The sequence below is a fragment of the Hylobates moloch genome, unplaced genomic scaffold (genome assembly GCF_009828535.3).
Source record: "Hylobates moloch isolate HMO894 unplaced genomic scaffold, HMol_V3 SCAFFOLD_20, whole genome shotgun sequence".
Classification (NCBI taxonomy): Eukaryota; Metazoa; Chordata; class Mammalia; order Primates; family Hylobatidae; genus Hylobates; species Hylobates moloch.
Genome location: NW_026652295.1, coordinates 51,312,017 through 51,339,717, shown reverse-complemented (window position 1 = coordinate 51,339,717; position 27,701 = coordinate 51,312,017). Strand labels below are relative to the sequence as shown.

Below are 27,701 nucleotides of genomic sequence, written 5' to 3'. Positions count from 1 at the left end.
GTATAATGGGCTTTGGAGGCTTAGAAACGGGAGGTTGGGTGGGGGGTGAGGGATAAAAAAACTACATATTGGGGGCCAGGCGCGGTGGCTCATGCCTGTAATCGCAGCACTTTGGGAGGCCAAGGTGGGCAGATCACGAGGTCAGGAGATCGAGACCATCCTGGCTAACACGGTGAAACCCCATTTCCACTAAAAATACAAAAAATTAGCCAGGCGTGGTGGTGGGCGCCTGTAGTCCCAGTTACTCGGGAGGCTGAGGCAGGAGAATTGCTTGAACTTGGGAGGTGGAGGTTGCAGTGAGCCGAGATCACGCCACTGCACTCCAGCCTGGGCGACAGAGCCAGACTCCATCTCAAAAAAACAAAAAAACAAAAAAACTACATATTGGGTACAATGTACACTACTCAGGTGATGAGTGCACTGAAATCTCAGAATTCACTACTGTATAATTCATCCATGTACCCAAAAACCACTTGTACCCCAAAAGCTATTGAAATAAAAAATATTTTTTTAAAGATGCCTATATTTCCACTACCTTGAGATAAATCAATTTGATCTTTTCTCTTGTGGAATTAATAATTAAGATACAAGTGATTAGAGGTGGGATAGAAGCTACGAATACATGGAAAGGCACAGAGACAGAGAAAGAACCACGATGTTGGCAGAGCACTAGAAAAGGGCTTAATAACTCTCATTGCTGAAGAAATTTAGATCCTCTCTGCTCAACGTGTGGTCCAAGACCAGCAGCATCAGCATCACCATGAGCTTGTGGGAAATGCAGAATATCTGGTCAAATATCAGACTTACTGAATCAGAATCTGCATTTTTAACATGATCCCCAGGTAATTTGCACATTACAGTTTGGAAATCGCTGGTCTGGATGTTCTTGAGGCCACAGCTGTGTTGGCTCCTGAAAAACCTTTGTGAGCTCTGATGGTGTGCTGTGTCTTCGGTATTTCCATGAGTTCTGGCCCAAATTCAAGAAGTTAATCAGCTGAAGAGCTGAGAATCAAACAGGAATTTGACTCCTAGTCCATCAAGTTAACTGGCATATTATATTTCTAGTCCTTCTATCCAGGAGCACATTATATTTCTCCCCTAATTTAGTTTTCTATTAGATATCTCAATGTTGGTTTATTCTTCCTTTTTTTTTTTTTTTTTTTTTGAGATAGGGTCTCACTGTGTGGCCCAGGCTGGAGTGCAGTGGCGTGATCTTGGCTCACTGCAACCTCCAACTCCCGGGTTCAAGCGATCCTCCTGCCTCAGTCTCCCAGGTAGCTGGGATTATAGGCGCTTGCCACCATGCCCAGCTGATTTTTGTATTTTTAGTAGAGACAGGGTTTCACCATGTGGGCCAGGCTGGGTTTTTTTCTTTTTTCTTTGAGACAGTATATTGCTCTGTTGCCCAGGCTGGAGTGCAGTGGCACAATCATGGCTCACTGAAGCTTCAACCTCCCAGGCTCAAGTGATTCTTCCACCTCAGCCTCCTGAGTAGCTGGGATCATGGGTCCACACCACCACATCTGGCTAATTTTTATTTGTTTGTTTTGGTAGAGATGGAGTCTCACTCTGTTGCCCAGGCTGTTCTCAAACTCCTGGCGTCAAGAGATCCTCCTGCCTTGGCCTTCTAGAGTGCTGCAATTACAGGTGTGAGCCACCACACCTGGCCAAGTTTTACAATCTTTTCCTATAGACTTTACATATCTTAATAGAAATTTTTCATTTCTTTCCAAGCAGATTTTAATGCTACTTTGAACTATTCTTTGTCCTTTGCACTGTTTAAGATCATTCTTACAAATGGATCTCATGTTACCTTAAACAATTTATTTTTTCTCATTGTGCTTGATTATTGGCCTTTAGCATGGTAGGAAAATATAAGAGTCAAGTCCTAGAAAAGGTTACAGAGAAATTACAGAAAATGGATATACAGTGTCTGAAATGAAAGCTCAGAAGGTCTCCTTAGGTGGGAGACTCAGAGCTCAGGTAGATCAAGTTTTTGTCATAACTTTGCTAATCACTTTTGGATATGAGACTCAAAGACAGTGTTGGTAGCTACTAGATCAGTGGTTTCTAAACTTTGCTGCACATTAGAATGATCTTAGAGCTTATAAACCTCCCCATGCCTTGCTCACATTGTACCCTTACCAATTAAGACAGCTGGCTGGAGATGGGGGTCAGGCCTCAGTACTTTTTAGAGATTCCCAGGTGATTCCAATATGTGGCACAGATGAGAACCAACATAGTAAATGATGCATTACTTAATATAGCAATGATAAGCTCCTGGTGTAACTGTTGAATAAAACCATCATTGAGTTTGCCAATATTGAGTTTCTTTGCTTCAAGTGAGGCACATGTGTAAAGTATGTGATACTTATTCTTACTTTTTAGATGTTATTCTAATAGATAATAGAATAAAATAATAGATGTTAATCTTATCTATTAGATCTTATTCTAATAGATAATAATTATTCTTTCTTTCTGTGTGTAAGAAAATGGAGAATTGGGGGCCCCACTCCAAAATTACTAGATCAGAATTTGCAGTGAAATAAGCTCCCCAGCTGATACTCTCACACATTAAGATTTGAGATGCTTGTCTCCCTCTCCCTCCAGGCTGTAACTCCTGGAAAGCCTGGACTACACCAGACCATCCTTGTTTCCCAGTGGAGCCTAATAGTGCCTTGCCGATGGAAGAGCTTAAGAATTGTTGACTGAGTTGAATCAATAGTGATTGTACTGCTGGCTCAATTTCAAAGGATGGGATGCTAAGGGTATTGTTAGTACCAAAGAGAGCATAAACATTTCTTAAATTGCTTCCAGAGCATCTAGTCCTTGTTTAGGTGACAGACTCCTTTAAGAATTTAATGAAAGCTAAGGGCCATTTTTCTGTCTTTTCAAAATTCTGCATACAGGTGGTTCATGATTCTCCAGACGCCCATAACATGGATTCCCTATGTCCATGGCAGATAAAATTTAAGTCTAAAGTAGTCACTGAAAACTTGAGTCATATATGCATCTTTCCATCATCTTCAGAACAGACAGAGAGTGAAGCAGGATATTTAAAAAGTACTGATGACAGTTTAATTAAAAGGGCTAAACTGAAAATAGTTTTACAAGGACATGGCAAAGATTTTTTTTAGGTTTTACACACAAGTCTCAAAGAAGTGCTTTGACTAGCACTTTGGTTTTCTTCTTTCTTTTTACTGTGAATTTCTTTAGTAACTTCCTTTTAACTTTAAGTAAATCTATCATCTAGAATGACCGTGAACTTTAATAGAAGAAGAAAATCATGACTATTACCACAAATACCCAGACCCAGTCTAAAATAGATCAGGCAGCCTGTATAGAAAAAAAGAAATGGAAAAGTTTGCTTGCTTGGGCTCCACACCCAGGCAATCAATTCAGTTATTGAGGCATAAAGCAGAAGGAGGAAAAAACATGATGTCAAATGCTACTGTAACATATGCGCCTGGGAGTGGGATTGGCAAAGGCTTATAAATTTGGCTTGGCCCACAAACATAATTTAGTTGAGATTGGCAGTAAAAACATTTTCTACAGTTTTGCTGCCTTTGGTGATTTGAATCACAATCTAACATGTAGGATTTGGACAATAATCTTCTTATTTACATCTTATTTTATTCCATACATCATGTAAATTGTATTTTATGCATTTGTATGCCAAAAAAGAAAATAAATTTTTGAAAAAAAGAATGAATAAAACAGGTCAAAGGAAAAATAAGCAGAAAAATGATGAGATAAAAGAGAAGTCAAAAACTGCATGCCATAGATTCTATGTATCTGAGATATGAGAGCCCTTCATTGCTAAGACATGAGGGCTACAATCTTGGCTGTTAAGATTTCTTACGTCAAAAACAATGATTGTATTCCTAATTTCCTAAAATAAAAACAAGGCTATTACTCCTGTCACTGAGAGTAAAGAGAAAGTGCCTCAAGCATCATCATAAAGAGGACCTTTTTTAAAAAAAATTGAAAAAATGTGCTCAACTTTTGTACAGACAAGAGCTTTGTAGGATTACAGCATCAAGTCATTGAAGCTGACTTCAATGACTTGACAATACATTTCAAGGAAGAACAGACAGCGCATGTTTATCTTATCCACTGCAAAAGGCTATCTGAGTTGCCATGACACTGTCTCTCTTGACCCTGATTCTTGTAGGGACAGGGTTTATGTACACTTCAATAAAGAGAGGTCTATATCCATCTAAAGAAGCCAGCCCACAGCTGAGGGTTTGGTTATAAGAACCGCAACTTGGTATTACTTCTAACATATTTATCTGAAAGTCAATAAAATACAGTAAAGATTAGTAATAGAGTAACTGTCAGCTCTCTGCCTATTCCTTGGGTGGAACCTCAGTCTAAGAAACTCAGACTGGCAATTTTTCAAGGCAGAAAATGTCTAATAAGCTAATAGGACTGTAATGTATGGAAAAGCAAAAGGTGTTACTTAAAAAAATGTTCAACCAGTGAAGCCTCACTCACAGTGCTACAGGATAAAATATGGGTGAGAGTTTCAGCCCACCATCTTTGATCCACTCTGCTGGTGGGAAATCTCTGCCAGGTGCCACACTGAATTAGAAGTGAGATCTTGGTTTGAGTTTTTTGTGTTTTTTTTTTTTTTTTTTGCCTTTTGTTTTTTGTTTTGAGACACAAGTCTCACTCTGTCCCCCAGGCTAGAGTGCAGTGGCGTGATCTTGGTTCACTGCAACCTCCACCTCCCGGGTTCAAATGATTCTCCTGTCTCAGCCTCCTGAGTAGCTGAGATTACAGGCGTGTGCCACCACACCTGGCTAATTTTTGTATTTTTAGTAGAGACAGGATCTCACCATGTTGGCCAGGCTGGTCTTGAACTCCTGACCTCAGGTGATCCGCCCACCTCGGCCTTCCAAAGTGCTGGGATTACAGGCGTGAGCCACCATGCCCGGCCAATGGTTTGAGTTTTTACATTAACCAGTGTTAATTAGCACGTCACTTTCACGTTTGTTATTTTTGCAACTTTTACATACGATTTATACAGCTAATTCCTTAATTTTTTCTTGAAATTGGCTTTAAAATTTTATTCATCCTAAGCAGAAATACTTATGATTTTTGTGTAAGATAGAGTTTTCTCACACACATCATATAACATAAATTTTTTTTTTGAGACAGGGTCTCGCTCTGTGGCCAGACTGGAGTGCAGTGGCATGATCTTGGCTCACTGCAAGCTCCGCCTCCCGAGTTCAAGCGATTCTCCTGCCTCAGCCTCCCCAGTAGCTGTGACTACAGGCACACACCCAAAAGTCCAGCTAATTTTTGTATTTTTAGTAGAGATGGGGTTTCACCATGTTAGCCAGGCTGGTCTCTATCTCTTGACCTCATGATCCGCCCGCCTCGGCCTCCCAAAGTGCTGGGATTACAGGCATGAGCCACCGTAATATTTTTTAAAATAACTCCATGAACCATCTAAAGTTATTTCTAACGTTATATGCTATAGAAATTACAACTTACAAAATATGCAAACACTTTAGATGAGGCTTGGCAGTGGTTTAAAACTACAGACATTGGAAACAGACTGCCAGGGTTCTAATGCCAGCTCTGTTCCTTATAAGCTGTGAGACATTGAGCAAGTCACTTTATCTTTCTGTGCCTCAGTATCCTCATCTGCAAAACAGGAGTAATATTACTAGTATTTGCCACAGGATTATTGTGAAAACTAAATCAATTAATACATGTAAAGGAGTTCTATCAGGGGTTGATGCTTAATAAGTATGCTGTTATTATTAAAACACAGTAAATAAGATAGCCTTTGTTCTAGAGCAGTTCGGACTGTTGATTCTGTAGAGCTGGGGAAAGTGAGCATTTTTGGATAACCCCACGAACTGATCCACTCCTGTTTCACTGAGTTCACATCCGAAATGCCTAGTGCTAGGAGTTACCATTAATATCAAATTTGATGGACAAATTTCTGTCTTCACACATGGCTCTATTACACCTAAATTTAATTCAATAATAAGATATTTATAATAAGATTAAACATTTAATTTTCCCTTTCTATTTGTTATTGACTGATAAATTGGCAGATGTAAAGAAAATGGGAGCGGGAAAGAGGAAAGAATAAGGACAGAAAGAGGAAAGAATAAAGATGGAAAGAAAGGACAAAGGTGGAAGCCAAAGGCCAAGCCTAAGAACTTCAGGAAAGTTGAACCCATAAGCTTCAAAAAGTTGTCGCAGAGTTAAAATGACATGTGAAAGTGACTACTACTGGGTGGTAGGATGAATTTTATTTTCTTCTCTCTGCTTTTCTGTATTTACTAAATCTGCTACAATGAGCACAGTTTGTTTTGATAATGAGAAAAAAATGGAAAGTGTTTTTTAAATTAATAAAATGTGTCATTGGGAAAATTCCAAAAATTCCAAATAAAATGTTCAGGAAGAAAGGAATTCAAATGAATAATAATTGAATATATAGCAGAAGAGAAAAACTGTGAAAGGGTAAAATTTGATGTTTATTCACTGGTAAAAGACTACTAAGAATCTCAGATGCATAACTTAGTAAAAGCATTTGCATCAAAACAACTTTCTCAGAGTTTTCTGCATTATCGATGTTATCGTTGCTTGAAAAGTAAGAGATTCAGCCCATGGAGATAGTTAAAGAAGTGGGAGGCTGGGGGTAAGAACCATAAATCTTCAAAGGCCCACCTTCTGTTCTGATGGCACACATGTGGGCTTTGACCAGCAGTGTTGAGTGACTTTGGGAGATTTTACTTGTAGAGTGAATCATGAGCCTAGGCCAGTGAGTGTCTGCCCATGGGAATCTTAGGTGCCAGAGTACTGGACCTGACCTTGAGGACTGGGCTCTCTCCTACCTTCAGACTAAGTTGTCAGGTCCCAAAAGATGGTATGGTAATACTTTTCTTGAACTTCCGAACCTGTATTGCCATAGAAGCTATGTTATGATTGTTTAATAGGATTCTGAGCTCCTTTGGGCTTTCAAGGATATTTTCCATCATTTTTCTCATTTAAATCTGGTGTAGACTTACTAATTTTTGTTTTCTTGATCTCTCATTGCCAAAGGGAAGAGTATTGACATCTCTCTATCAGCTTTGAGGAGGTGTGTTAAAATCTCCCACTGTGGCTTAAAGTTTGCCAATCTGCCCCAGTGGAACCAATTGTTTTATTTATAAATATCTTTCATGTCTCTGTTGCGAAGTATGGGTAAGTACACGTTTGTTAGAGTTTCTTGGATTATTACTGTTATGACATATCATGTCTCTCTTTATTCCTTGTCTTATGCTGCCATTTTACTTGAGATGTACAAGCCCAGGGCAGTGCAGGTGAGGAAAAAAAGGAAACGAGATGAGGAAAAATGCAAAGCCATATAAGGCAACGAGTTATCATTCTGGCCATTGCTTCTCAACTAACTCAGAAAGCACAGTATTTTGCTGAGCACAGGTCTGTTCTTTAGCATGAGGGACTTTCTCCACAAAGGATGCAAGAAAAGAAAGAATGGAGAGTTATCTGCCTGGCTCCCCTTATCTGTCTCACTTACCTTTGATTGAGTTTCATCCCATTTGAACCTAGTTCCTCTGCATTTCAGTGTTGTGCCATCTGGCCCTTTGGAGGCTCCCCAGAAGCTGACTCCATTGCCCTGAAATGTGGTCGTTCATCCAAACCCAGAGTGGAGTGGGGTGAAGTGGGGTGGAGTGGAGTGAAGTGGAGTGGAGGCATGTGGGGGAGGCGCCAGTCAGGAGAATGGCAGGAGGCAGATGAGAGAATCTGGGAAGGTAGGAAAGGTTTGTGTGTGGCACATCCTTAATAACGTTATGTTCTCACTTAATAATATTAATAATACCCTGGAGTCAATTCAGTGAAAATTGTCACCCCCACAGAAAGAGTGACAAACTCAAAATCAACTTAATAAATATGTGTTGAATGCACTCACCATGTCCAAGTGAACATGTAGGTACCATGAGGAGAAAGTGATGTGCAAGACAGGATGCTGGGCTTCGTGAAAAACAGGGAGTCTCCAGAGGAAAGATTTTGGATTAGACACCTGGACTTGAATTTCTGCTGTGCCCCTTATGCTCTGTGAATTTGAACAAAATATTTAACTTTCTAAGCCTCAGTTTCCTGGGGATAATAAGAGTGCCTGCCTTATAGTACTGTTACAAGATTGAAATGAAATCACAATTTTAGAGTAGCTGGTACATTCGATTAATGCTAACTGTTGTTTCTGTCTCAAAAAGAGCCATTATAGGCAAAGGATGAGCAAAGAGCCATGGATCACCAAGAAGGGAAAGGCTAGTTCCAGCCGAGGAAGGTCAGAGAAGGTTCCAGGTCTGTGGCAAAACAGAAAGATAATTCCTTTCCCTTTCCTAGTGCGTGGTCAAGCCCTGAGCAAATTTATTTGGCAGATTTGGCCTTGGGCACCTTCCTTCTTTGTGTATCCCTCTCCTGCCTTCATCCTTTGTTTCCTTGCCTGGCTGTAAGCCTGCCCGCATTTCCTGACTTGGAGGAGCAGGCAGGGGTGCCACATTTTCCCAACCCAACTCCCTTGCCTTTGGAGGTGCTATGATTTGTTAGAAAGCAAACTGATTATCCAAACCCAAATCAAGTTCACGTGACTGCTGGACCTTTACTTTCCTAATATTTTGCACCTCTGCCTAATTGAAGCTTATTTCACAAAGACAAATCTCTAATCAGAATCATCCCTCATGAGAATAAACTTGTTAAAATGGCTCCCACAAACTTTCCTGGCTTTCAGGATCTTTACTTTTAGATCCATAGGCTCTCTGGAAGCTGTGAGAGTTTCCATTGACAGCTTTCCTGGAGGAGCTCTGGCCAGCTAAGAGTCCAGGTTACCTTATAGGTATTAGATGTTTACAACTCAGGGACTGTTTGTCAGAAATCACAGTCGCTAGAGTTTCCATACTGTCCCCTCTATATTTTTCCATCATAAAATCTCCTCTCTAGCCCCATTCCTTTCTCAGCGTTTTCCTGTTTTTCTTACCACATGTTCTACATATTAAATATAGCATCCACATATCAAGTTTTTGGTTAAGGAGAGGCCTAGAGTATAGCAAAGGTTTTAATATCCTGTTTGGAAGATCATATTATTCACGCAAAGAACATGTGAAAACAAATTCCTTGTTTAATCAGATAAAAGGGGTGAGGCGTATAAAGAATCGTGATGCAATTTTCCTTCAGTTAGTCATTTCTCCTACTTTCCTGGCTCATCTGAATATTTCTCTACATGGGTCCAATATGAAATAGCTCTTTCTTTAATGTTCTTTTCACCTGATAGTTTAAGAAGTCGGTTAGTAAGGAGTGACAAGGTAAGCCGCACACATCTTAGAGGGCACTTTGAGTTTAATTTAACAGGGCCTTCCAGTAATGCTACATCCAGTTCCTAAATACCCTGCTTCCCTGTCTTTTGATGGTGGTGGCAGATTTAGGAATGAGCAGAGGCAGTGAGCTATTGTTGAAAAACACTGATCGGCATTGGGGCAACTGGCTAAACCACTTACTAGCTGTGTGCCATGACCAAGTTACTGCATCTTATGCAGCCTCCATGTCCTTACATTTAAAAAGTCAGTGACAAACCCTACCTTGTGAAATAAACAATCAATTAGATCATTTGACTCATAAAACATTTGAATACCTGTGTGACCGACACTGTGTTAAGCACTGGGGATATAGATTTAAACAAGATAAAATCTTGCCCTCAAGTAGCGCAGAATCTCGTAGGTGATTCAAATCTCATAGGTGAGTCAAATATGTAAATTTACATAGTAAGTCTAATTATAAAAGTATATTCAACAGTCATTCTCAAGATGTGAGTTTATATCAGCACACATGGGGAGCTTTTAAAATTATACACAAAACCACACACAGGATCAGGGCACAAGACTCTCAATAATTCTCACTTTTTAAAAACTGCCACTACACATATTTAGCAATGGAAGACATGTGGTTTAAGTCAACTGTCTCCCATTTTCAGAGATGGAAACTCCCACATAACCTTTTCCTACCCCAACCCCCTAGAACCTCTACTCTATATAACATCCTTGGACAATATAAGTTACAACCTAAACTTCAACTTCTACTTGCTTGCTAATGACTCTGAAATCTGTATCTTCAGTCTCGATTGTTCTGCTGAGCTCCAAAACAACTATCTACTGGTGAACGGTTATCTTCTGGATGATCCACAGGTCCCTCGTTTGTGATAAAAGCAGGATTGAGCTCAGGGTCCTCCTCCCTTCGGCTAGTAAAGCCATTCCTCCTGCATTTCCCATTGTAGTGGCAGAATACAGGATTTGCCCAAGCTCTCTTTGAATAATCTTAGATTCCTTCCATCCTCTGTGCCATTTCAATCACCCACCAAATCCTAGAAGTGCTGTTTCTGAAATTATCTATATAACATATACAATTTCCTCTATATATATAGATACACAAGTATAAATATATATGTCATATATATGTATATGTGTATGTATACATATCCCCAACTCTCTATTCTGAACTATTACAATGACCTTCTTGTCTACTTTGAAATATGCTGTCTAAACTTGTATGTGTCATTCCTGCAGGTAAATATCATGATGTCATTCCCACCTAAACTTCTTCCAATTGTTTCCCTTCCCTTTTCTTAACCCTAGCATCTAGAACTGGGTCTTACTTACCTTGTTGCTTGATCAGTTCTGAGGTAGAGTGAAAAATTGCTATGTCCTAGGAAAGGAGGACATGTAGAATAAAGAATAAAGAATTCTTCTACCTAAAGAATTGTAGAAGAAACCATCCCACAGTGCAGTAATTTACTGTCTGTTTTGGAAGGCACCGGAAGGGTCAAACAGCATAAAAGATATTTAGTGACCACTAATTGAATACCTATGATGTGTCACGCACCAAGCCAGTTGCTTAGGTTGCAATGATTAAAATATATGGTTCCTGCACATGAATTGGGGAAATTATAACATAATGAGTTTTGAGTTATTATGCATGTATAAAGTATTGCTAGAGCATGGAACTATGACAGATTGAGTTATAACTTGAAGGTTGAGTAGGAAGTTGATAGGCTATGGTGGGCTGCATGAGGAGATAAAGGATCCAGGAGTTACAGCAAGAGGAAGCATGATGTTTGGGAAATGGCAAATACTTCATTGCCACAAGAGTATAGAGTGCTTAGCGGGGGATGATCAAAGGAGCATGAGTGAAGGGGCAGGCTGAAGCACTCATCATTCACTTACTCACATGTTCATTAACAAATAGTTATCAATATTTATCAATACTGAATGCTGACGCATTCATTTTTCACTTACTCCTGTGTTCATTAACAAATATTTATCAAATATCCTTTCCAGAGTCTCTTATTAGTTCTGTCAGCCCCATGGAGTTATGCCTGGGTCATGGCTTAAGTTGAGACCTTGAAAGTTGCCTATGAGCAGTTAAAGATTCTAACTGAAGTCACCACTTGTCTATCACTTCCCCCCTCCCCTGACCTCCACTTCCAGTTCTCCTAACATGCCTTTAAACTCTTAAATATTCCTCTGCAGTATTCTAGCCACAGATGAGAAATATCATCCCTTAAGTGAATTAGAAGGAAGGGAAAAAATACATTTAAAGAGAAAAAAAAAAGGCCTCAACAGTTGTACAGAAGCCTCCTTGCTACTATAAATATTTAGGACGGGAAGGCATATGGTTTAAGCCAACTCCCTGCCACACTCAATGTGTAGTTTTCATGTTTTAAACTATCAATGCTCAATCATTACTCTTGTGCTGGCAGTCCTTTCTTTTGTGTATGTGAGTTTCTCCCTATTAAATAAACCCTCTGTTTTGGAAGAATTCTTATGGCAATGACTATAATTACAACCCAAAGCTGAGCTGTAAAATGCAGTGATATGACAGCTTTTGTGATAGAAAGGGTGGAGAAACAATGAAAGCTTGTAATTTTCTTTGAGATGTCTCAAAGTCTGACAGCAGCCCCGCCCTTATGATGTAAATCTGCAGTGACCTAAAGTTTCAGGAAAGATGAAGCTAGAGAGACTTGCCAAGTCACCGCCACATTGACCACCAGTAAACAAGCAAGAAAAGATTCAGCATAATGCTGAATTCACTGTGACTTCTTCAAATAGTCTAGAATGGTATTTCCCAACATTTCCGAATATGAGGGTTCTTTTTAAGGTCAAAACTTTTCATTCCTCATTTGAGATGAGTTGTTCTTTTTATATCCATCATTTGAGGAAATATATGATGATAATATGCAATTAATTTGTTACTTTGAAATAAATTATTTACCTTCATTAATCACAATAGCATTTATAAATACCTGAAAAACAAAACATATGTGTTTTAAAATATTGTTTATTCAGCCTACCAACAAAGCTTGGCCCCTTTTGTATTTGATGACAATTGCAGCGGCTCAGAAATCTGTAATTTCCTATTCCTTCTTACCTGCCCCACCTAAGAGTCTCAGGCCTGGGACAGTGTGTTCCTTGTATTCATTTATTTGTTCACTTGCAAGGTATTAGGGGCCTACTATATTCTCAGCATCATGCTGGAGGTCATAGATACAAAATCAAGTGACACCTGGTACCTGCCCTCATAGGACTTAAGTCCATTGGGGAAGACAGATATATAAACCTGTAACAGTACAATGAGCACAAAGAGCATAGGAGGAGGTGGTTAGTTCTACTGGGCAAGAGTAGTTAAAAAGCATTTATCTGGGAGGTATATCGGTCAGCTATTGCCACAATAATGCTGTGCAACAAATCACTCAAAGACATAGTAACTCAAAACAGTAATCCTCAGGCTCATGTCTGCAAATCAACAACCAATCTGCTGGGCTGTGCTTGATTTGGGCGCCAGGCTCTGGGCTCCAACTGTGAGCTGCATATTGGGATCAGATCTGTTCAACATGGCTCTCGTCCCCCCGGACCAGAATATATGCTCACTGTGGGTCACTACAGAGCACGAGAACCTAACTGTGCACAAACAGTTCAGGTCTCTGCTCTTGCTACAGCCATAAAAATTCCATTGGTCAAGGCAGGTAACATGGCCGAGCCCAAAGTCAAGGGACAGGGATATATACTCCACCTACCATTCAGCCATGTGTGGGTGTGAATGCTACTGGAGGGAAGTGAGGAATTAAGACAAAAAAATTCAATTTACCACAAGAGAGAACCCTTGGTCTACATCCTGAAAGAGGATTGCAAGTTTATCAGGTGGATCTAAACGTCTGAAATAAGGATCAGGAGAAATAAAGAAATATTAATACACAGTATTTGGCCTAACAGAAATGTTTTGAGGGAAAGTAGTTGGGACTGTTGTACAAGGTGCACGCTCAGTGTCTGTCATGGAATGCACCAGGGCCATTAGTATATAGAGAAGAGCACAGCCTATGCATGCCACAGCTAAATAGATCTAGAGAAAATTTAATGAAAGACTTCATCTTGCTGACTGTAGGCCATATTGATCACGCAGGAGCCATTTGAACCCAGTGTCTCTAGTGTGATGACAATGACATTAAAGAAAAAAAGGGAACTCACATTTGATGCTGTCTTCAGCACTAATTCATTCCTTGTGCTACTGTCTTCAAAGTATTGATGTTGTAGTTTGTATAAATTTTCTATTGTCCCTGTAAACAAATCAGCACAAACTTAATGGTTTAAACACAATACAAATGTATTACTTTACAGTTCTGGAGGTGAGAATCCTGAAATAAGTCTCATGGGCTAAAAATGAAGCTGTTTGCATGTCTGCTTTTTTTCTGGAAACTCTAGGAAAGAATCTGTTTCCTTGCCCTTTCCAGAGTCTAGAGTACAACTGCATTCCTTGGCTTGTGGTTCCTTCCTCTGTCTTCAAAGGCAGCAGTGTAACATCTTCAGATCTTTGAATCTGAACACTGCCTCCCTCTTCCACACATAAAGGACCCTTATGATTATATTGGGACCACTCAGATAATCCAGGATGATCTCATTTTAATAACAACTGGTTAGCAACCTTAATTCCTCCTTGACATATAACATGACATATTCACAAATTCTGAGGATTAGGATGTATGCATCTTTGAGACACCATTATTCTGGTTTTGGTTCTGCCCGTTATTCTGGTTTTTCCCCCACGTGGTTCTTGGGGGAAAAAAATAACCATGCCTCATATTAGTATTAACACCTTATTACAAGCCAAACACTTTCTTTTTTTTTTTTTTTTTTTTTAATGATCTCACTTTTGTAAGCAGAGAATAATTTTATGGTGGACAAATGGAGCTCTAGATATGTTAAGTGGCAACATAGTATAACATAGTAGTTAACCTCCTGCTTTTCCAATTTCCTTGGAATATTCCACATGTACCTAGATTGGTGTTCACCACATTCTATTGCAATTACAGTAGCCTCCTCTTATCTGGGAATACCTTCTGGGACTCCCAGTGGATGCCTGAAACCAAGGATAGTACTAAACTCTACATACACTATGTTTTTTCCTATACTTACATACCTACGACGAAGGGTAATTTATAAATTAGGCACAGTAAGAAACAGACAATAATAACTAATAATAGTACAAGTATACCAATATACTGTAATAAAAGTTATGTATGGGTGCAGTGGCTCACACCTGTAATCCCAGCACTTTGGGAGGCTGAGGTGGGTGGATCACCTGAGGTCAGGAGTTCAAGACCAGCCTGGCCAACATGGCAAAACCCCGTCTCTACTAAAAAAAATACAAAAATTAGCCAGGCGTGGTGGCGGGTACCTATAATCCCAGCTTCTCAGGAGGCAGAGGCCAGAGAATTGCTTGAACCTGGGAAGCAGAGGTTGCAGTGAGCCAAGATCATGCTACTGCACTCCAGCCTGGGTAACAGAGTGACACTCTGTCTTAAAAAAAATAAGTTATGTGAACATGCTCTTTCTCTCTTTCAAAATATCATATTATACTATAATCACTTAATTTCAGACAACAGTTGACCATGGATGACTGAAACCTTGGAAAGTGAAACCTTGGATGGCTGAGGGGAGTGAGGGTTACTAATATATGTGTTACATGTCTGTATCACCACTTCAAGGCAGACATAGAGTCATTTTATGCTCTGTGCCTTAGTAGTTAAAGAAGGCGAAAGAAAATAACATTCCTTAGCCACTCGTTATGTTCAACATGTGCCATTTTTTTTAGTAGAGACGGGGTTTTGCCATGTTGGCCAGGCTGGTCTTGAACTCCTGAACTCTCTATGTGATTTGTAATTTATTCTTCCCCATACTTACAGGTAAGTAAACCTGGGCCCAAGATCACAGAGCACACAACTGGAATTCACAGCAAGACCTGCTTGACTTCGAAGTCGGTGGTCTTTCCCCTGCTTCCCACGAGACAGGTCATCCCTCAGCTTACTCTTGAAGAGGCAATGTGGGCTACTGCATTTGAATGTCTGAAATCAAGCCTTGTAGAAACAACCAGCAGTAACCAAACACCATTATTTTTGTTTGTTCATTTGTTTCCCAATGACTTGTGACTTTTCTAACAGAGAAAACATTCAACCCAAATCTTAATGCCGCCAACAATGAGTGTGTGCCTTGGACAATTCACAGCCTGTCTGAGCTAGTTTATTTTAGAGTGAGCAAGTTGGAGTAGGTGACCTCTAAGTTCTCTGTAATTTGAGACGTTTTGGTGTTCACACGGGTTACTACATGAAGAGCTGGGGCTGGAATACAGGTTTTCTGTGTTCACCTGGGGATGGCTTTTCCATCACCACTCCTGAGTCTGTGAGGTATTGCAGTTTTTCAGCCAGAACTTTGAATCCAGAAGTAAATGGCTAAGTTTATCTGTCTATGTCTATATGTATTCTAGCCAAATAAACCATGACACTTAAAAATAAAACAATTTCAATAGTTCAAAGATGTAGTAAATTTCCTTGAACCTTTTTTATTGTTTTTTATAAATTAAAAATTATGAAATAATTCAAACATATTTTTAAAAGAGGAAATAACATGGCATGCATGTACCCCAATACCCAGATTTAACAGATGTTTGCATTATGCAATATCTGTTTCTTTTTTTTTTTTTTCTTGAGACGGAGTCTTGCTCTGTCACCCAGGCTGGAGTGCAGTGGCATAATCTCGGCTCACTGCAACCTCCGCCTCCCGGGTTCAAGAGATTCTCCTGCCTCAGCCTCCTGAGTAGCTGAGATTACAGGCACGCACCACCAAGCCCAGCTGTTTTTTGTATTTTTAGTAGAGACAGGGTTTCACCATGTTGGTCAGGCTGGTCTCGAACTCCTGACCTCGTGATCCACCTACCTCGGCCTCCCAAAGTGCTGGGATTGCAGGCGTGAGCCACCATACCTGGCCTTCAATTTTTTGATAGAAGTAAGACATCACAGGTAAAATCAAAGTTTCCTAATCTTATATTTCTTCTCACACTTCCCAGAGGAAAATGACTATTCTGAAGTTAGTTACTTCTATTCCTTAATTTTAATACATTTATTCATATTCATAAGACATTTATGTAATATTGTGTTAAGTATTTTTGAAACGTATATAAATGGAATCATACAATAAAGACCCTCAGCAGTTTTTTTTCACTGAATGTTCTGGTTTCAAGATTTATCCATGTCAATATGTGTAGGTCTAGTTTGTTCATTTTAATTATTGTGTTATATTTTATTGTATGACCATAACATTTATTTTTTCTTTTGATTGTGAATTTAATAGTTTTTAATATTTAAATAGTGCTGCAATGAACATTTTTCCTTATGTCTATCTCCTTGTTCCTGCGAGCTTCTCAAATGATGACCTGAAGATCGCTACCAGTTCATAACTAATTAAGTATAGAAATTGACAATATTCATTTAGAAACTTTAGTAGCAATCCAACTGAGTACTGTTATGTCTATTGAATCCAATAATACAGAATATTGAGTTTTGTATTTTGTATGTCTGTTTTAAAATTTTATTTTTTTGAGATAGGGTCTCACTCTGTCACCTAGGCCAGAGTGCAGTGGCACAATCACAGCTCACTGTAGCCTCAAAACTCCCAGGCTCGGGTGATCGATCCTCTCACCTCAGCTCCTGAGTAGCTAGGACTACAGGCGCACACCACCATACCTGGCTAATTTTTTCACTTGTTATAGAGATGGGGCTTTGCCATCTTGCCCAGACTGGTCTCGAACTCCTGGGCTCAAGTGATCCATCCACCTCAGCCTCCCAACATGCTGGGACTACAGGCATGAGCCACTGTCTCCAGCCAAAATTTTATTTATTCATTTTCATTGTATTTTACAAACATATTGATCCTCAGCAGCTTGGAAATATTTTTAGAAAACTTAGCTTTTTATTACAGATAGTTTGAGACTTTCTGCATGGTTTCTACCTGCAAGTTGAATTTCTGGCTTGATGAATAAGTGCATCTTTAGCTCTAAAAGGTATAAACAAATTCCACTCCAGAATGGTCAAACCAATTTTCAATCTCTTCTGCAGTGTATGAGTTTCCTTTTCCAACAGTTGCATTATCAGACCTTTAAATCTTTCTCAATATGATAGCTGTGAAATAATATTTTATTTAACTAGCAATTATCTGATAAATAGTGACGTTGAACATCTATTTATATGCTAATTACATTCCCAGTTACCTGACTTTAACAAGGCAGGTTTTCCAGTTTGCAAGTATGGGGAAAATATGTCTTTAAAAATCTAGCTATAGCAGGTAAAGTATCATAACAGGTAAAACTGGTTTTTAAGAAGAAAAGCCTAGGAACAGCTAGCTTTGACTTGAAGGACAGGAAAAACCAATCATAGCAATTGAGTGCATGGACAGATACTTTAGAGTACACGTCTTTTCTGGTATTTTGGTTTTGGGACAATCCTTCCATCACCATTATGACATTTCAGTGAAGCAATTTTCACTAAGAATTTTGTACCTGTTTTCCAGTTTTGATCATCGATGATTTTTCTGGTTCTAGTGAGATCAAGGACACGAAGAGTCTGAGTGCCTCCATGAGCTTCATTATTTTCCATGATCTGACCTCTCATTCTCTCAGGCTTTGGAGTTGGATGAAGGAAGAACTCTGAAAAAAAGGTGGGAGGGTGTAGGTCCAGGCACTCCCTTGCAATTCGCCCTGCCTCAGCCTGAGAGTTTTGTGTGTGTGTGTGTATGTGTGTGTTTTTGTTGTTGTTGTTTTTGAGATGGAGTCTGCCTCTGTTGCCCAGGCTGGAGTGCAATGGTGCCATCTCAGCTCACTGCAACCTCTGCCTCCCGGGTTCAAGCGATTCTCCTGCCTCAGCCTCCCGAGTAGCTGGGACTACAGGCGTGTGCCACCATGCCTGGCTAATTTTTTGTATTTTTAGTAGAGACAGGGTTTCACCATGTTAGCCAGGATGGTCTGGATCTCCTGACCTCGTGATCCGCCCACCTCGGCCTCCCAAAGTGCCGGGATTACAGGCATGAGCCACCGCGCCTGGCCACTTGAGATATTTTTTTAAATGCCAACCAGAGGCTGGGCACGGTAGCTCACGCCTGTAGTCCCAGCACTCTGGGAGGCCGAGGCGGGCGGATCACGAGGTCCGGAGATTGAGACCATCCTGGCTAACACAGTGAAACCCCGTCTCTACTAAAAAAAAAAAAAAAATACAAAAAATTAGCTGGGCGTGGTGGCAGGCGCCTGTAGTCCCAGCTACTTGGGAGGCTGAGGCAGGAGAATGGCGTGAACCCGGGAGGCAGAGCTTGCAGTGAGCCCAGATCGTGCCACTGCACTCCAGCACTCCAGCCTGGGAGACAGAGCCAGACTCCGTCTCCAAAAAAAAAAAAAAAAATGCCAACCAAACTTATGCTTCCATGTTTACAACCTATCAATATCTTCCGAAAGCATAATAAAATTGAAAATACTTGGCGTGGGGCTTTCCTCCCTCTTCCACCTGATCTCACCCTCCTTCCTCCTAGCCTATATGAAATTGCTTGGAGAGTCCCAGTTTATGTCAAACTGTTTCACACTTTCATTCCTTGGTTCAAGATGCTTCCTCTTCCCGGGATTGCTTCTTGACCCTCCCTGGTTGCATGATACACTTCTCCTCCTCATTCATAACTCAGCTATCAGGCCTCTCCCAGGAACAACTGATTATTCTCCTTTGTATGCTCTGCTAAATTAAAATTTCAAAACATGTCCTCCTTTGTAAAGTGGACTTTCATTCAAGGTACACAGTTCAGTAATTACTACCAAAAGAACTACTGGTGCGACCTTCACCCTGGTCAAAACAGAACATTATCAGTCCCTTATAAAAAAAAGTTTTACCTTTTTTATAGTAGTTTATATAAATGAAATCATGTCGTATTCGCTTTCTGTGTCTGGTTTCTTTTGCGTAATGTTATATGTGTGAGTTTTACTCATGTTGTATACAGCAGTTCATGCATTTTCATTGCTGTGTAGTATCTGATTTATGGCTACACCACGTGTTGGTGTGTTTTTTAAGATTGTGGATGGACATTAGGGTTATTTTCATTTTGAGGCATTGCAAATACTGCTGTTTTGAACATTTATATGCAAGTCTTCTGGTGCATATGTGTGTATGCATTTCTGTTGGACCTATACCTGAAAGTGGAATTGCTGGGTCATAAGGTATATTATATTCAAATTTAGTAGATACTGACAGTTTCCCAAAGTGGTGACTGTGTCAGTTTATACTTCCCCCAGCAATTTTGCTTGTAATTGGCTTTTTAACTTTAGCTATCTTTTTGAGTATGCAGTGGTATCACATTGTTGTTTCAATTTGAATTTTCTCTGATGACTAATTGAGAATTCTTTCATATAATATACATTTATTGACCATTTAGATATTCTGTTTTCTGAAGTGCCTGTTCATATCTTTTCCCCTTTTTTCTATTAAATTATCTGATTCTTACTGATTCTTTAGGAGTTCTTCATAACTTATTTTATTTTTGAGATGGGATCTTGCTCTGTAGCCCAGGCTGGAGTACAGTGGCGTGATCTCGGCTCACTACAGCCTCTGCCCCCCAGGTTCAAGAAATTTCTCTCACTTCAGCCTCCCAAGTAGCTGGGATTACAGGGGCACACCACCATACCTGGCCAATTTTTGCATTTTTAGTAGAGGCGGGGTTTTACCATGTTGGCCAGGCTGGTCTCAAAACTCCTGACATCAGGTGATCCACCCACCTCAGCCTCCCGAAGTGCTGAGATTATAGACATGAGCCACTGTGCTTGGCCTATAGTTTTAATGTAGTCTAATTTTTCAATATTTTCCAGAAAGCTCACAGAATCATAAAAAATATATTGTTATTTTAGGCCACTTAGTTTGGGAAGTTTATTACAGAGAGTAATAGATAAGTGAAGCAGCAAAGTACAGAGGGGCTTTTATCTAAGAGAGCTGATTTATCATTTGATATCTCAGAAAACCACATTTCCAAAAGAACTGTATCAGCTTGAGCTGCAAGAGACTGAGACAGTTCAAAATGAAAGAAGCTTCTGGGTCCTCAAACTTCTATGGGGAGTAAGCAGGTTAAGAAAGTTTCTCAGTTGCAAGCGTGGGTTGTTTCTAATGAAAAAGGCAGGATGTCACGGAGGGCGGAGCCAAGAGCGAAGGAGAATCACTCCCAAGTAGCAGGGCTGGTCACATGTGCTCAGAGGATGTTGGAATTGCTGTGGATGGGTGCTTGCTTTGTGCCTCCTATTCATGCCCCCCTTTTAAATGCAAGTGTCTATTTGTTTATCCTAGCCCTATCTTATGAATGTATGTTATGTATATATGCGAGCGTATATATGTGTTGGTGGTGAGGTTTGAGAGAGCTAGTCTTTTTAATTCACAATCTGTACAATTCAGTATCTGCACCCAAGGACCCACACCCAAGGAGCAGTACCAGAGGGAACACATCTGAAGAGCCCTATCTGGATTTGCCAACATGATTTAGATGATAAGATACTGGACTTTGAGCTGGTGCCATAATGGGATGAGGCTTTGGGAGTCTAAAGGGAGATAAGTGTAAGTGTATTTCACTGGTGAAGAATGTAAAACATAAAAGGCCGGAACATGAACTCTGTAGCTAATCTCCAAAGATGGCTCTCAGTGAACCACACCTCATGGAATTCACGTCCTTGCGTAGTCCCCTCCCGCATTGAATCTGGGTTAACTTTGTGACTTTCTCTAACTATCAGAATGTGACAGAAGTAGCAATATGATACATCCCTCCATTTAGTTAGATCATCTTTAATTTCTCCCAATAATGTTGTGTAGTTTTCTGTGTAGAGGTCTTACACATTTTTTAGATGGATTCTTTGACATGTGACTTTTCTATGCTGTTGATAAATGATATTTTGTTAAAATTTTTATTTTCTAATTGCTTGTTACTAGCATATAGAAACAATTACATACAGAAACTACTGGACTTTGTTTGTTGACTATGTATTCAGTGGCCTTGGTTAATTCCTCTTTTAATTGTAATAGTTTTTCTGTAGTTCTTTTGGATTTTTCTATGTGTATAATTATATATGAATAATGACAGATTCATTTCTTAATTTCCAGTCCTCTAATAGGGTTTCTTTATTTCTTTTTCTAACTTTGATGCACTAGTTAGAACCTACAAAATAATGTGGAAAAGAAGCAACCATCCTTGCCTTGTTCCTGATTTTAGAGGAAAAGCTCTTAATATTAAGTATGATGTTTTTAATGGGGTTTATCTAGATATCTTTGTGAAGGCAAGAGGTTTTTAATAAATGAATCTTGGGTTTTATAAAAAATTTTTTACTGCATCTATCAAGATGGTCATATGATTTTTAAATTCTGTTACTGCAGTAAATTATATTGATTTTTTAATCTAAAAACAATTTTACATATCTGAAATAAACCCACTTTGGTCATGTTGTATTATTCTTTTTGTGTAACACTGGATTTGATTCTTTTATTTATTTATTTTAGAGTTTTTGCTTATATGTTCACAAGAGACAGTGACTTGTTATTCTTTTCTTGTATGTTCTTGTCAGGTTTGAGAATCAAGGATATGTTGGTCTTACAAAATTATTTGGGAAGTACTTGTTCTTTTTTAACTTTCTGGAAAAGTTTTTATAAATATGATGTGATTACTTCTTTAAATATTTGGTAAACTTCACTAGGGAAGCATCTAGGATGGGAAAATTTTTAGTTATGGACTCAATTTCTTTAATAGATATAGAACTATTCAAATCCTTCTATTTCCAACAGTCTGATTTTGGCACACTGAGATTCTTTATGAATTTGTCTATTTTATCTAAATTTTCAAAATTACTGACATAAAAGTCACATAGACCTCTTAGGATTTTTTTAAATGAGCTTTCATTCTTGAAATTATTTATTTGCACATTCTCACTCTCTCTTCTTGATCAGACTGGCCAGATGTTTGTCAATTTAAGGCTCTTAAAAAAAAAAGATACAACCTTTGGATTTGTTCAACCTCGTTATACATGTATTTGTATTTTTTCCATTGGTTTCTAGTTTGTTGTTTATAATTTACCTAATTTACTTTTTTTGAGTTAAAATTTGCTTTTCTTTTTCAAACTTCTTGAAATGGATATTTACATGATTCATTTCCAGTTTTTCTACTTCCCTAATGCTTTATTTAAGCCTATAAATTTCCCTTGAATCATAGACTCGGATTCAGCCCACCCATTTTGATACGTTACATTTTTAATATATTAAATGTAAAATGTCTTCTCATTCCTATTGTGATTTTGGTTTGACCTATTGAATCATTTAGTAGTAAATTATTAATTTCTAAAACTGGGAGGTTCTAGTATGGCATTTTTGTTATTTATTGCTCGTTTAATTACATGTGGTCAGAAAGCATATTCCATATTATTTCAGTTTCTTAATCTTTGTTAAGGCTTCCTTTATGGTCAAGCATATGGTCAAATTTTTTAATAAAATTCTATAGAACATGTACTTGAAAAAAAATTCTAGTCTGCTCTTCTTGGGTATCAGTTTTCAACATGCATGTATCAATTAGATCAAGTTTGTTAATCATGTTCTTCAAACCCTTATGTTTTTACTATTTTTTGGTCTGTTCATTCTATTTATATTCTTTACTAAAAGAGGAGTGCCAGAATCTCGCCTTATGATTATGGATTTGTCTATTTCTCATTTTAGTTCTGAAAATATTGTTTTGTATACTTCAAGGCTTTGTTACTAGATGATAGCTGTGCCCAGTTTTTGTTACATATGATACTGAAAAACTAGAATGATAGGATTCCAAAGAACCACTGCTGTTGTCTTAATGTCTGTGTCCTCCCAAAATGTATATGTTGAAATCCTGACCCCCAAGGTAATTGCATTAGGATGTAGGGCCTTTGGGATTAATACCCTTATAAAAGAGACCCCTGACACCTGCCTTTCCTCTTCCACCATGTGAGGACACAGTGAGAAGGTGCCATTCATGAGCCCGAAAGTGAGCCCTCACCAGACACCAAACTGGTTGAGCATTGTCTTCCCATTCTCTAGAACTATAAGAAATAAATTTGTTATTTATAAGCCACCCAGTTTTCAGTATGTTGTTATAGCAGCCCAAATGGACTAAGACAGCCACCCCACTAGGCAAGCCTGAGTGTAGAGCCATCAAAGACAGCTTGGAGAAATAGATCGCTGGCCTTGAGCACCCACATAGCTCATTTTTGCCCGGTGGGAGCTAAAAAATATCTCCTAGATGCTTCTGGCCTCCCTGTGGTTTGGTACATGCTTAGTACACTCCAGCCTTGAGGCCTCTGCATTTTCCATTCTTTCTCCCTAGTATACTCTTCTAGGTAACCTTGAGGCTTGCATCAGGGATAGATGTAAAGCACAGGAAATAATACCTAGCATATATGGTTACTGAAAAGGGAGGGAAGAAATGTTATGAGTTCAAGTGAAAGAAGAGCTCCGTGGAGAGTAATTAGGATTCACCTAGAGAAAAACAGATTTGTGTGGGGGATGGAGAAGAACATATTATCATCAAGTAAACAAAGGCATGGAGCTGTGAAGGTGAGGGTTTCTCTAGACACCTCACAATGAGTCCAGAGTTCAAGCAGGAAAGTGGTAGGTGGTAGGCAGTTAGGTAAGAAAAATAACTTGAATCCCAAAATAAAGGGCCATGAGGAGTAGGCAAAGGGTTTTGGACTTTGCATCCTGCCTCCTCCTCCTAGACTGGTGACGTACTTCCTGACTAGAATATGAGATTCCTGAGGACACGCCTAGCATGATGTTCTGCACGTAATCTGCAAACAACATTCCATTTATTGGTGACTAAACACTCCGGCCCTGGGGTGAAACTGCCTGGGTTCAAATCCTGCCCCGTTCCTTCCTGACTGTATGGCCTTGGATAAGGTAGTTAACTTCTGCACACCTCTGTTTCCTTATCGGTTTGAAAAAAAAAAAAAGGCTAATCAAGGTAGCAGGTTCACTGGGTAATTGTAAAGGTTTGATGGATGTTAACATATAAAGCACTTGATATACAACCTGTCAAAAAATTTTGTACAATCAAGTAGCAATGTGGCAATGACCGGGATTTTGAAGGATAGGAATGATTGGGATGGTTGGAAATCACATGTGTGTGATTCTATAACAGTTTATCTTCCTATTGATGTGTTTTGTAGGCAGCTAGCATGGGCCAAGTATGTTATCATCAAGAACTGAAGAGACTTAACTAGAGCAAGTAAAACAACACCATATATGTACATGCGACGTACATATATCAGAATGCTTTTCAGTTCTGCATTTGTGTTCTAACTTGCCTTTAAACATGTGTTGAAAAGAGTTTGACAGATGGGCAGAGGCCACACCATTACTGAGAAAAGTCACTTGACAAATCCTAATATTTCAAAGAGCCACTCCATTTGTGGCACTAAGATTAAATTAAGACAGTGCCCTGGGAAAACACAACTGTGCCAGGACTCTCCTCCTACTGAATGCTTCTCATGTCTAAGCTTTACATTTTCAACACTCATTTCCAGGTCTATTTTCAGTTGCTCTACAAAGGATTAATGAAAATAACTCCGTCTAATGTGATTAATGTCTCAGAAATCTATCTCATCCTCGAATTCACAAGACTCTGGCTTCCTATAGAAAGGCCTTCAAAACAATAAGGTAAATAAAATGAAGTCATATCTAAGTATAAAAATTGAAATGTTGATTTTGATATTGTATTCAATAACAGATTTTGGTCAATGCATGTTTATTTTAAAAGAAAGCATGCACAACAGCTTTTCTACTGATAATGGTAGGAACTTACATAGCTATTTAAAATACCCAATTCATACAAATTGAGACGCAAATGTTGGTGTTATTCGCTTAGAACAGAGACGAACATTTAACTCTTAACATGCACATTTTATCCTTAATCTATTCTCAGTAATATTTTATGTTGCTTCATCATTGTCATAAAAGGAAACTGATTTCCTTTTCTGGTAAAGAAGGGAAATAATACTATTAACCTCCCATGATTATTATGAAAATAAAGTGAAATCAAGTAAACAATAGTTTTCAAACTATTAAGAGGATGCAGTTACTCATCAGTAATATTAGAAGCAAGACAATAAAATTTGTTTTCTTCTTTTAAGGCTCATATGAATACATGTATGTATACATACATGTATATATATTTGTCAACTTGAGCAGGGCTGTATAGATAGCTCTCTATAAAACAAAAAGATGTGAAAATTTGACAATTTAGTATAGAAATTTTTCTAATAAAAAGCACTTTTTAAATATCAATCACTTTCTTTGTTTTCTAAAACCATAACAGCAAATTTTTATTTATTATGCCAGAACATAATTAGTAGTTATTCGAGTGAGCACAGACAGAATTACATAAAAACAACAGGTGCAAGAACTCCTAGATAATCTCATTAATTGCAGAGGCTCTATGGATTTGGAGCAAGAGGTCCAAAATACCCCAGAAGCAGGTGTTCTAGGTCTTCTTATGGCTCATGTGGGCACTTGGAGGTATTTGATGCGGTAGATAACAGCTTGCTTAAAGACAAGGCTGAATAGGACAGCTGTCAAGGGCATTAGTGGTATGTGATGGGTTGAGGACTGGAGAATAGAGAAGGTATAATCAGAGTCCCACCAGAGCCAACTCTGGCTAAGTTGGTTTCTGTGTTCTCAGACCCCTCTGTCTGCTCTGGTTTCTCACTGGGGTTTCCTGTGCTCTCCGCCCGCCAACTGAATCGCATTGCCTTGCCGTCTGGGTGCTGCTTCCTCCTCTTCTCATGGCTAACTCTTTCTCATGATTTAGGGTTCAGCTCAACTGTTACTTCTTCACGGAGGCTGATGCCTCCCAGTCTTCATCTTAAAAGTGTGCAGCTTTTATCACCATCTATAACTATGTTACTTAATCATTACTCACCGTGTGCTGCAGAAGATGATCAATGATGAGAAGAAACTGCATACCCAACAGTTTCTGGGTCATAGGCATGCATCAGGTAACTGATGAATGAATGAATGAATGAACGAATACATTAATCTCCAAGATTCCTTCAGTTTACGATATTCTGCTTGACTATCTTGTCCCTCAAAAGGCATTACCTTTCCCCTGTATTATCTCAAGCACCCTATTATAACTTTTTGAGTTAGTAGCCTGTTCACCAAGGCTAATCCTCTTTAGCATGTTAGCCAGCTATGACGGCCACCTTTTCACATAACAAGATGATTTCACCAAGTTAAAAACTTCTTTGGGATCTATTCGTAAAAGTATATATAAGAGTTTACATTTCTAACAATATAGAAAAATGTAGAGCCTCCCATTTAAAAACATCTAGAAATGCTGGAAAAAAATATACAAAACATACTTTTAAAAGCATAGCTGACTTTATAAGACAGTACAAGAAATGTTCAGGAGCTAAAATTGAAACAGGTCACAAAACCAGAGCAGCACAGAGACAGGAAGCCTGTGGTTGTCCTGGGAGGGAAGTGGGAGACAGGAAGGGGGCGCCATCGCACTAGCCCAGAGCCAATGCATGCGTGGAGATGGCAGATGAGGTCCTGGCTCCAGGCATATATAAGGCTGGGAGTTGGAACTGAGACGCCAGTAGGGGACTCTTGAAGGACTCTATTTTCAGTAATTGAGAGGTCTTTAAATAAATCCACCCACTGACAGGGAGATGACAAGGTATTTTGTTTATTTCAGTCTGGGTTCTGAGTGAGGAAAAAAAAAGTCTGCTCTGAGTGTTCTTGATCAAGACCTGCCCCCACATGGATTCAGGGCTTGTCTTTTATAGCTCAAGAACTCTCAATCAAGCAATTCATGTAAAAATGGAGCCTGGTTTTCTACCCATGGGACATTGGACAGAGGCAGTTGTAAAACTTTGCTGCAGAATCACACCTTCGATCCAGGCCTCACAGGATCCTCACAGATAAAGGCTCAGTGTCGATAAATTCGCAATCTATATTTGTGAAACACTCAAGCTACCAGGAGCAAGAGGCAGCAGATACCACAAACAGCATGACTGGATACCTAGGAATTTCCGGTGAGTCAGACATAGGCAATAAAACAGGTATCTTTAGAATGATTAAAGACGTAAAACAATTAAAAAAAAAAAAAAGGAGAAAAATGCAACTGCAAAGTTGACGGAATAAACAAACACCGTGCTTAGAAATGAAAAGTACATTCATTGAAGCTGAAAACTTCATTGACACATTAGAAAGAGCAAAGGAAGCTGGAAGATAACATTAGCTAGAATAGCATTAGTTGGAATATGCAACTGGAGTAAGCATT

General features: G+C 39.1%; 1 long non-coding RNA gene across 2 annotated transcripts in view; it reads left to right on the top strand.

The window, feature by feature from the left end:
* Nucleotides 1-26,557, top strand: part of LOC116459961 (uncharacterized) — a 73,304-nt gene extending 46,747 nt beyond the window's left edge. The window contains exons 4-5 of one of the 2 annotated variants that reach the window (XR_004245690.2): nucleotides 24,940-25,072; nucleotides 26,223-26,557. This is a non-coding gene — a long non-coding RNA (uncharacterized LOC116459961). Of the gene's footprint in view, nucleotides 1-15,253; nucleotides 15,563-24,939; nucleotides 25,073-26,222 lie in introns of those variants that run through there. The other variant, XR_009211392.1, reaches the window with a different exon arrangement.
* The last annotated feature ends 1,144 nt before the right edge of the window (nucleotides 26,558-27,701 follow it).